Genomic DNA, 12252 nt, shown 5'->3' with positions numbered 1-12252 from the left:
TATTGCTGTGGTGTGGACTTTACTGTTGTCATGGAATTATGATTATATAGCAGATATAGAGATTATACACTTCTATATCGTTATATTTATCGTCCTTGGTTCGAACGGCCTTTTATTATAATCACATCACATGTTGTTAGCTTAACAACATGCTAACGTAAAACTTCTGTAAACACTCAAAAGTTCACTTCTTGTGAGTTATATATAGCCTATACTGAGTGTTGCAATTCAGTCGCTAAATTAGGGTCCATTCCAGTTGCGATTCTGCCTTAAAATGACAGCAATGCTGCACACTAGGTTTTGGGATGGAGCTTATGTGTGTGTATGTAGTTAGCTATGTTTCCCTCTCAGAGTCTCGCATCCCTGGAGTTTCTCTCTCTCTCTCTCTCTCTCTCTCTCTCTCTCTCTCTCTCTCTCTCTCTCTCTCTCTCTCTCTCTCTCTCTCTCTCTCTCTCTCTCTCTCTCTCTCTCGCACCAACACCAGGATGCCGACAGATAAGCCTTGGATCCTTTCTAAATTACAGCCTCACAGAGCCAACGTCCCCAGCTGAGCCTGAATGTTATCGCCCCGCCACTCTACACGTAGCTCTCCATCTTCGGTCCGTAGAGCGAAACTGTTTTAACAATTTCCTAAGGGACGACAGCTCCCCCTCCTTTAATCCTTCAGAACGTGAGTCCGGAGAAAGGCAGTGACCAAACACCTCTGATGTCTTTACTACACATAGTTCTGCTCTGATACAGATCTAAATATGGATGTTAAATGCAACTGGATCCAAATGCTCAAGGCTTGATAATAAAACCACATATGAAACTCTGGCCTCCTGTCCAAGCATTCTGTGTGATCGTTTATATGCTGTAAACCCCTGGTGTTATAGCTGTGCACTGGTTTCTCTGGATATTATGAACTTAAGCATGAGTACACAAGGATCCCTCAGGGAATATAACACTGGAATAGGGCTTCCTTTAACCACACGCAGAGGTCAGCAGCTATACAGATTGGAAGTTGATATGTAAAAGCATGTATTTTTGCCATTTACTCCAGAACACACATATTACCTGGGGCAGCCAGTTTATTTCAGCAAAAGAAGCATATTTTATTATCAGATGATGTTGTCAGATGATATTGCTAATTGTAAGCGTTATTGAAACGTAATCTAGAAAAACTATTTCAGAGTGTGAGAGTTTTCAGTCTTTTTTTTCAGTCAAGTTTATTTACTTAATAAATTTAAGGCAACAGGTATGGCGGAAAATCAATGACTAAAATAAACGAGCGCACAACTGATGCTGGCGCGCGCGGTAAATGACTTCCGCGAGAGGATAGCAGATCTACACGCGAGGAAACGGGAACTCGCAAGCTCATTCAAACCCTGTGCATGACATCTCCTCCGCCAGCATCAGTTGTGCGCTCGTTTATTTTAGTCATTGATTTGCCGCCATAAACAGGTTTCCTCAATTTTTTTAAGTTAAGTCAACTGATCACTTTTTACAGTGTATTGTTTTCAAAAACTTGAACTTTCATTCCCCGTTTTCAACAGCTTGAGTCACGAAAACGCTATCGTGTAAATGAACGGCCAAAACCATGAAAAGTTTCCCGTTTTTAGTTGAAAACTGTGTCGTAAAAAAAACAGCCCCTAAAACTTAAACTCAAACTATAAAAATGACAAAAACACAAATTACTAAAACATGAACTAAAATGAAATGAAAACAGAAAATACATCATGATTCAGTGTTTCAAGCAGTGCAGTTTTTCAAGGCGTTGTGTGCTATAATTAATCAGACTTTAGCAACCACACAAAACACCCTACCAACCACATCACAATGCAATAAAAACACTCAGTATACAATAGCAGTTTACTCTCTGGCCGCCTCTTTCGGAAGATGCCACTTTTTTTCTGAAAATGTAAACATCTTGTGCATGCATTGCATATTGTTTCCTACACTATTCTCCAAACACCCATTATAACAATGAGAAACTATTAATAATATTTGCACTAAACAATGCAATATAGTACAATCTTAGCATTATTTATGCAAATAGCATGTGCCTGAGGGCCCATTTATACGGTGTGGGAATATAGAAATGAAGTTATAAACCTGACTCCGTGCCATTCCTGAACGTGAGCACAAAGGCCTCATCTCTGATGGTGGGTGGGAGTAATGATGTTCTTATATTTCACGGTGAGATGAGAACTGCTCCCCCGAGTCCCTGGAGGGGTCTCTAATTCAGAGTGTGGCTTCAGGCCGCGGCCTAGCTCCTTTCCATTCACTGTCCCTGAGGTGCCATTGCTCCAGTTACTCTCTGCCTTTGTCAGAAATCAGCTCTTAAAAGCCATTCCTTCATCATCACTTTTATCACCAACATCTGACCCGAGATCAGTTCATTTTCCCCAAAGGAAAGTGATCACAATCTTTTTAATAGACAGAAGAAAGAAAAAAAAAAAAAAACAGGCTTATGCTGAGGGCAACCACACTGGATCCAATATAGCATCAGGATCTAGATCAAAGGTATGCATATGCCATGTACTTACTCATATCAGACCTCAAAATATTGGAATTCTCATTAGCTGTGTTTCCATCCAAAGTTACGAATTTAACTTGAAATATATAGCATTAAACATTTGCACATAAAGCAGCGTTTCCATCCCATGTGTTCAAGAGAACACAAAACGTCACTTCCCGGGAAATTGGCGCAACATGTCTGTAATAAAAATGGAAGTTGCTGCAATCGGGAAAGAAACTGTGGCTCTTTTTTTTCCTCCATCATAAATGACTTGCGTCTCAGAGAAGAAAAGCAATAAACGCTGTCGTGTTCTCTAGCGTTTGGATGCTGGTGTTTATGAATGCAATCGTGTGAAACTCTTCTGGGAGAGAATTAAACCAAACCATTCTGACGGCAGACTTTGACTCGGGCATTTCAGAAGGATCACACCAATATTTGAGATGCTGTGATGTGATTGGTCCTCTGGTTAGTTCAGTTATCCAATCACATCCACTGAGGCAAAGTCACATTTTTTGTTGAGCATCAAGGGATTTATTCAGTAAATGTGTTTCCATTGTAGTTTATGAGCACATATGGGTTTTTTTTATGCAGAGTTATATCATTTATCTTGGCTTTTTTTTATGCGATATCCCAAACTGGACATATAAAAATAGGTTGAAGGAAACAAAGCTATTTTCAGTTTCCACTCTTAAAAATGTTTAGCAAGAATATTGTGGATGATTTAATATAAGTTATGTTGGGCATAAGAATATTAGGCTAGAGTTCTTCTTGCATTTATTATGCAATGAAAGCAGTGTAAGCGGATGTTTTTGTTCTGTGTAATTAAGGATTGTCTGGGAGCATTTCAAACACCAATCAATGAGTCCATTAAGTTGTTTACTGCAAGAAAACAAGTACACACTCTTGCACACGCTTGGAAAACATACACATGTCCATATACATATGGTATTATCTATTTCCACATCACTTTTTCCCCCACAATAGCCATGCACACATAAATATACCTAGACTTGCTCAAAAACACTGCTACATGTTTACAGACACGCTGCCTTTTCTTCTGTCACAATAGCTGTAAAGATGATTGCATCTCCCTCACTATCTGACCTTGTACACTGTAGAACACAGGAGATATTATCAGCTCTGATGGTCATGATCTCTGGACACCCAAGAAGGAATTACTGCTCATGACACATTAGTTTTATAATATTTAACATGCTAGAAGGCAACGACAGATACTTACAGAATTGACAAAGCTGTACTGGATTGCAGGGTTTTTTTTCTCTATTCAGAATACTATATCTATATATATTTATATATTACTGGTCATGCCATATTAACTTTATTCTGAGTTTAATTGAGGTACAAGAAAAAATATATATATATTTTTCCGTGTTCCTCAATTAAATTCAGAATAGAATTAATGTGGCATGACCAGTAATTCTCTCTTGGGTGGCCAGAGATCATGACCATCAGAGCTGATATTCCACCAGTTTAAAATAAACTTTCTGTCGGGTGTGGCCAAAATTTGCCCAACAATTTTTAAACACCCTGATTTTACCATTACTTCCAATCAACTTAAACACAAAGACAAATTGACAAACTTGGGTTTGCCTTTTCTTGAGTTTCTAAATAATTGGCACTTATCATACAGAATGTGCAAAAGCTTATGTCAAGTCACCTTTAATCATGTAGCGCTTTATACAATACAGATTGTTTCAAAGCAGCTTTAAGTTGAAGTAATGCATTTCGGTTGTTGGTCAGCTGAAGTCAGTTCAGTGTTGATTTAGTTCCATTGTAAATATCATAATTTAATAAATGAGTTAATTTCATATATAAAGCTGTTCTGCAAAAGATGATGTCATCATCCAGCTCAGTTCAGATCGCATACAACAGCGTCTGTACAGTAATAATCAAGTCTTCAGATAACCTACACATAGACGCTTGCCAACCCAACAACAACAAACAATTAACAAATAGGAGTCCTGCAAAGATATCCTCGATCATTTGCGTAATGCTCAATCCAGACTGATACATTTATATGCAGAGTCCAGGGTGCTTCAAAGAGGACTCTGTAAATTGGGTCCAGTGGGTGAGAGGCTTTAACTGTAAGTTCATTAGGGAAATTTCCCTAATCCCCTGTGGGCTAAGGCAGTGTAAGTATTTTACTGCCAGTCACAGAGATTAGGCTGGCAACACTTCTGGCCTGCCGTTCCTCTGATTGAGTGGACGTCAGTTAAGAACCCAGAGGTCTCTGCAGCATTTTTTTAGTAGACTTTAGTTGAATCTTAGTCTGGAGGGCCCTTTCAGAGTTTGCATAATCTAAGTCTTATGAGAATTCAAATTATAATTGCCCGACAGACAGAGATTACACCGTCTTAGTTTGGTTAATGTCAGCTCCTTAAGATGAGCAGTACACCAAGGAGCAAATGAATTGAAATTTTCAATCAGACATAGTGACCTCATACACATGTCCTCACATATTATTGAACCGCTGAAATGGAAACCAACATCCAATACGCCATTTGGATCCCTTTCTAAAAACAACTGCAAAATTATAATTTGCATATAGAGAAGACAAATGAGGCTGGGCAGTTCAGAGCACACTGGCATACAAATGATGGTGGCATCATGGGAAATTTGTGTCAACTCTCTTACGCTGACACCAGCTGAGGGGGGACAACAAGTACACGAGCCCTGCTATGCTCGGGCAGCCCGTGAAAAGATGGCAAACCATCTGTCCAGCCCACTGGAATGGTAAAAGAGCCTTTTAAGTGGCTAAGTCTAAGCTAAGAAGGTGGATGTAAGGTTAATCACAGGCCAATTGGGAGTAATTGTATGAGGGGTGGAGTGGCTTGAAAAGTTGACCATTGGTTTAAACTGTCATCACTTTCCTGACCCTATGGCTTCCATGTGATGGAATAGTGAGGCATTTATTTGGGGTGTTGTGCATCATTGTACTTATATTAGGGGTCAAATAACACTTATAATAATGTATTAATGGAATTGTAGAGTTATAGATACAGCACACTGATTAAGAGCTCTAAAGGCTTTATTTGCTGTTATACTGTTGGACTAATCGTGACAATTGCAGCCTTTGTCCTCAGTTATATGTGGAAAGGCTGTGAAAAGGTACACAAAAGGGAGGGGACTTATTAGAGCTGCAGTGCACGTGAGCCCTAATCAAATTGCCTTTGTGCTTGAAGCTTGTTCGTCTAATGAATGTGTTCCTCAGACATTGACACGCTGCATGAGCTGGCCCTCAAGGTGAATGCTCTTTGTGCCCTTTCAATCATCATTGACGTCTGCCAGAGTCTCATTAAGGTCCCATAAAAAAATGCTCATTCAAGAGGCATCTTTGCAATCTTTTGGTAGCTATCTGTGCAATGCAAATGGAAGTAAAAACTAGACTCGGGTGCTGTCCATGGTGCTGAATTTCACAGCTCCTGTCCAGTCTCTCTGTTCCCATGTGCACTTGTGTGGCGTTTTGCAAAGACTATAATTATATGTGCCTGTGTGAACTCGGGTGGTATTATGCCACTTGATGGCCACCCTGTGCATGTGAATTATATGTTTCGCAAGGTTATATTAGCATTGTTCAATAGAAGTATGTAGCCATTGGAAACTCATCCACCACTCCCATGAACACAGGTAAGTATAAACGATCATGTATGCACTGTATAAGCAGAGCTTGCATAAGCTTACTATACACGATATGAATTAGATATTGCTCTGAAATAACACAAGGAAAAACTGAAATTATTGATAAGCCATCAAATTTTACCTATTGAACAACATTAATCATGATCAAATATTTATGCCAACGGAATTACAGGAGAACATGCATTGAAACCTATACTAGGTCGTCATGAAATCATATAGAAGTAATGCAATTGTGAGTAATTTCAGCTGAGAATTGTGTTGGGAAGCAAACTGGGATCCCTGAATTGTCGGCTGATTCGTAAACGGGACCAGTAATGGACACATTGCATATTATTAGAACCTTTAACTTTCCTTATCACAATTATCTACAAATCTCTGAAAGTGCACGAATCCCTTCTTCGGGATTGGTGGTGATTTATTGTTAAAGCGGGCACGTCGAAGGCAGAGTTTCTAACTGTAACTAATTGAACGCGTTAAGCGATATAAAAACACTAAAAGCCGTGTCGATGTCTTATTAGTGGTGTTTTTAAAATCCTTTCACAAATGACAGGTGCTCGATAAGCAGCATGACAAGCCCAGCACTTACCTTAATCATTGGAAACGTATCCATTCGTTGTATTTGCACTAAATTCTAAACGGGTGCGCTTAAAGCGTCTGCTGTTTCAACACATCTTCTCTTCCTGTTTCATGTAAAAGAAAAGCAGAGAAACGAAGGAAGGTGCATTCTTGTGCACACCGACCTGCGCTGATATCCGACTCCTACCACACCATTCATGTGTAGTTTCCACCAAGTTGAGCTGAAAACGGCCACACGCACTTCTAGATCAGACCATTATCCCCAGATCTCTCGTTAAATTGTTATTCCTCTCCGAACGCCACCCGTTTATTCCCGTGTTTCAGTTGCTGTCTGTTTCTTCATTGTTATGTAGTGAATCCAGTAAAGCTCCGGCAATCCCGTTGGCAAACTAAAGAGATATCCAGATAAACCCCGAGGAAAGAGCCCAGTTTGAAAAAGAATGGGTCGCAAGAAGCGCAGGTCAGTTGGAACATGTACCGAGCGTGTGTAGACGGCGATCATGAGCTCTCCAGAGCCGTGCAAATCTGTAGATGGCACAAACGAGTCAGAACGGACATGGTGCGTTGCAGGGACAACTCCGAGAAGCTTATCAGGAGAACAGTAATGCACAGACGGACGTATGGCGCATAGCAAGGCGTCCGGATTTACGCATTATTTGTACGTTCACTGGAGCTTCATAATTAGTCTTTGCGGGGAATGCTCTATCTGGGTTGACTGGGTTTAGACGCAGGGTGTCCGATTGTGTCGGAGCAACTTGAACTGGGAGAATAGGGATTAGCTGTGCCCTTACTTAACCTAGATGATTAGTCTTTGAGAGTTTGAGCAGATTTGTTACAATTAACGTACTGACAATTCATAGAACGCATGTCATCTTTTAACGCCTAGAAAAAATATAGCCTATACGTTAAAGTCCACATGAAATCAAAATTGAAGTTTTTTTGTCTGGCTTTTAGTATGCATATGTTAGTCTTACTATCTATAAGCTAGTGTTTCAAAACAATGATAAAATCCGCATTTGGAAGAATTAAGCATTCAAAACAGTCTCTCACTTCAGCCAATATGGATCAATGATTTTGATGACAAACACTCTGCATTTCAGCTTCAATGTTCTGTCCAATCAAATGCTCTCTAGAATCTAAAGCGTCCTGCCCCCAACATTATAAATAGACACTGAAGCTGCAAAATCGGTCACTTGTTCACACATTTGCTATTTTACATGGTGAATGGCACACTTTACAGTAGGGGATAGGGAACGATTCAGACAGTGTACATATGCTTTCCATTGGGGCGAATGAAGTCTGGTTTCACGTTGTTGTCACGTGAACCACGCAGCTCACACACAGTCTGCTCCAGTTCAGAGACACGATAGCACAGAGCGGATCATATGTGCGAGTTGGCGCAGACCACATATCGAACCCTTTTCAATTCTACACAGAATGTTCTATTTTAAAGCAATATGTAGGAGATTAGGAGGAAACTGCAGCTTTACCGAGCTCAACGGCTCTGGCCCAGCTGTGATATAAACAAAATGCTATTGGCTATTTTATAAAGGGGAGGGGCTGAGCAATGTCCCGCCCTGTCTTCCTGTTTCAGTGGACATTACATCAACGCATTGAATAATGCTGCAGGTTCAAGGCACTTCAGTGGGCATTTAAATTGCCATCTTTCATTATTGACTGTGAAGAATTGATATTTAGTCTTTTATAATTGTCAATATTACAATTCCGATTGTACAATAGTCAGTTCCAGCACTCGAATCTGATTTGTCTGAGGGTGTTCCATAAGTACTGCATTTAAAACAGCGCTGGGACATTTCACTGTATGTCTGACTCGTTTCTGTTCAAAGCGTTCCAGACTGGTGCACAGCGTGGAAGAAGACCGGTGGTTTGATATTTCATTTTATTTTAGACTGTTACTTGGTGTGCTTTGCTATTAAATATGTTCAATATTTTCTTACATTCAGAGGTGAATTAATGTAGTTATTAAATACTTTCCTTTCATTAACAACAGAGCAACACATGAAGTCTACATCAGAGTAGAATCTCTGAGCTGTCATCTCATACAGTAATTAGGAGGACATGGCACGAACGGAACATATGTTTGAGAAATGTACTGTGGTTTACTTCTCACTATTGATAGTCCATAGCAGGTGGCATTGAGGAGGACATAGTCATTCCAGAGCACATTTAATTGGACAAGATTACGAATCTCAGTGCAAGGTGATCTCATCTTTGGACTGTATTCCCGCAAGTGAAAGACTGTGCATATTAAATGCTTACGTGGGACAAAAGTTTATTTGGTAAGGCTTTACAATAAGATCTCATTTGTTAACATTAGTTAATATAGTGACATTAACTGTGAGCAATTTAATTTTTTAGAGCATTTATTAATCTTTGGTCGTGTTCACAGCACATTAACTAACGTTAACAAAACTTTTTTACAGTTTGTAATCTTGTCGCTTGAGCTGCAACGTTCTTAATCGTGGTAGTATGAACTTTTGGTTGTGGTTTTTCCAATAATTAGTCTAATGGTAACACATAATTTTTAAGTTATTGTTAATTTTATCAGTTATACCAGTTATTCCACTGGAAGTGCATTAATGGAAAAAAACACTTGGCTGCATCTGAATATTTGCACAAACCTACAGTAAGTGAAAAACAGTGTGTAAAAAAGAGTATATCCGTATACACGTGAACAGTGGTAAAATCGGTGTAACACACAGCTTCCCATGGCTTATTGCTGCTTTATAATGGAATGGTTTCTCCCTTGTTATTTTTCAGTTGCTGTCAGGCCTTTCCATTCCAGGAAGATGATGAGATGGTTCTGTTCCCATGGAGTTACATTATGCATTTGATAAATCCATCATGAGTGACACAATTGCAGCGTGAGATTTACTGTACTTTATTCCCTTTCTGCCGCTGATATGAGAAATATCCCTGCCACTCATATGGTGAAATGTCTGTGAACGATTAGGTGGAGAAGATATCTTTCACTGACAGCAGAACAAAAAAAACTGTTTTGCTATTCTTTTTTTAACATCATTATTCCCAAGAGGCTGTTTTCCCCCCAGAAAATTCAAGAATGGACAGTTTTCAAAAATGAAAAGTGGAAAATACAGAGGAAAAAAAAGGAATCTACTTGTGAATAGAAACATAGCTGGCATAAGAACGGGCTCAAGATATTGTTGCTGAAGGCAGAATGAATTTGAAGTATGCAGAAACATCGGCTCAGAATCAAACAAACGCCTTACAAATCATTCACTGGTAATTGACCATGCAGTCGGACAGTGACCTCTGACAAACTGCTCGAGTGGCCAAGGAGTTTTCAAGGCCAAAGAGCAGAAAGATCACCACAGGGCAATACAATCCCTCTACTTCAGTTCAGCTGAGACTGAAAGCAAAGAGGTCCCAATACAACAGTATTGCTCTTTAAGATATAGGGGTCTTCAACAGGGGATCCACAGATGCTGTAGGATGTTTCAGATCAATAACTCTTACCCCCATAATTATTTATGTGGCGAAATGCTGTGTAATAAGTGGAATGACTGTATACCGGATCTCTTAAATGTCTGTCTAGTTTGAACTTGCCACGCTAGCAACTGCTCTCTCCGTGAAGCTTTGCGTTTAAAGAGCTAATACATTTTTTTGTTTTGTCTCAGATCAATATTTCATGTCTAATCATTTACTTATGTGGCAAGCAGCCGTGTAATAAGCGGGATAATGCACATCCAGCCGGTTGTTATCTTAGAATAAACACCGACAGGGTGATCAGGATCCCGACGGTCTCGCATCAGCCTGAAGTGGTACATTATCCCTTACTTAACAACTAATTAAAATCAGGTCATGACTTATTAGAAAATAAGACTTTTTAGAAGGTTGAATGATATATGAACAAACCCATTAGTAAAAACCTTCAGAATATAGGTAAATAAGTTTTTAAGTGTTACAGAGGTGGAGAAAAAACTCATCTTTAAAGATATGTATTGAATTTGAAATCTACAGATGCACAAAGATCAAGTGTAACAAAATAAACACTTAAATGTGTTTTTTTGGATGCTATCTTTCAACTATTAAACTGATAAATGCATGAAAACAAACATTGTTTTTTTTCATGTAGAGTCTCGGCTTAGTTAAAGCACACAATGAAGTGAGACTCAAATGATACAGATGATGACATGTAAAACTTGCTATAACACACATATACTAATAAGTGGTACCAAGCTAACATTCCTCTGACTGTAGTGTTTATGGTTCCTGTTTAGTTATTTCTTTTGTGAGCAAATTCTTTTTTTTTTTTTTTTGGTTACACTTTATTTTGATGGTCCACTTTAGACATTCTACTAAGTATAAGTAACTTTGCAAGTACATGTCAACTAACTCTCATTAGCAGACTGTAGACTGTGAAGTTAGGGTTAGGATAAGTAGAATAAGTGGACATGTAGTTGCAAAGTTAGTTATAGTCAGTAGAATGTCTGTTGGGGAGCATCAAAATAAAGAGTTAGCAGATAGTAAGCAGACAGTCTACTAATACTCTAATACCGGTAAATGACATGTAGTTGCAAAGTTATTTATAGTTAATAGAATGTCTAAAGTGGACCATCGAAATAAAGCGTTACCTTATTTTTAGCTTTTGTATTGCTGTATAAGCCACAGTAGGAAGAGTTTGAAAGGAGAGAATCATGCAAAACCTATACTGTCAAATTATTGATGATAGTTATTGGTATAAGTGTATTTAGTATTGTCTTTTGAAAACAAGGATCAATGTAAGTAATCACAAACTAATGTACCATCCAGGAATTTTTATGCTGAATCTGCAGATGGCAAAATTTTACATTATGACAATATTAAATATAGTTTAGTAGGCGACTTCTTGTTCACTCTTATTGAGCCTGTTTGGTTTAGATTTTACCTATATCTTAATATATTTAACTATCAAACATGTACTTACATGTAGTTAAGGTTGCCATTATTCATGCACAAATCCATATGACTCCAGTCGTAGTTAAGGTTAGGCACTTTCTTGATTAATTCATGCCTTCTCTAATCATTAGTTCATGCTGAAGTGTAAGTATTATTTCAGGTATTAATACAAGATCATTCATGTGCCCTTATAACTCGCTACCAAGGAATCTGAGTGAAAGTGAATTGTTGGTGAATGGACAGAGTAAAAAACTGAATCAGCTTGTCACTGGGGCAGTGCCCTTAAAGGACAACTTTGTACCCTAAAAGTTGTATTTTAGAATCTTAGAGTAGTAACTTCTGCTTCGTGTCAAACTTCAGTAATGAGGTCCTGAATTGCGCTTCTCCTGAAGCTGTTTTTGGAGCTCTGGTATTTTGTGCAGCTCGGACACAGCTGTCAGTGCAGCTGAGAGGAGGAGAGAGACGGCGCTCCTCATTCTGTCTCCTGCGGTCTACATCGATCATTCTCCGAGGGGAGTCTGTGGAGCCCTCTCTGTGAACCCAATCAAAGGGGGTGTTCATCGAGAGTGTCTGCCAAAAAACACATTCATGCCTGG

Source organism: Rhinichthys klamathensis, unplaced genomic scaffold (assembly GCF_029890125.1).
Source record: "Rhinichthys klamathensis goyatoka isolate OS25496 unplaced genomic scaffold, OSU_Roscu_1.1 h1tg000074l_1, whole genome shotgun sequence".
Taxonomy (NCBI): Eukaryota; Metazoa; Chordata; class Actinopteri; order Cypriniformes; family Leuciscidae; genus Rhinichthys; species Rhinichthys klamathensis.
The sequence above is the reverse complement of the archived record's forward strand: the minus strand, read 5'-3'. Positions refer to the sequence as shown.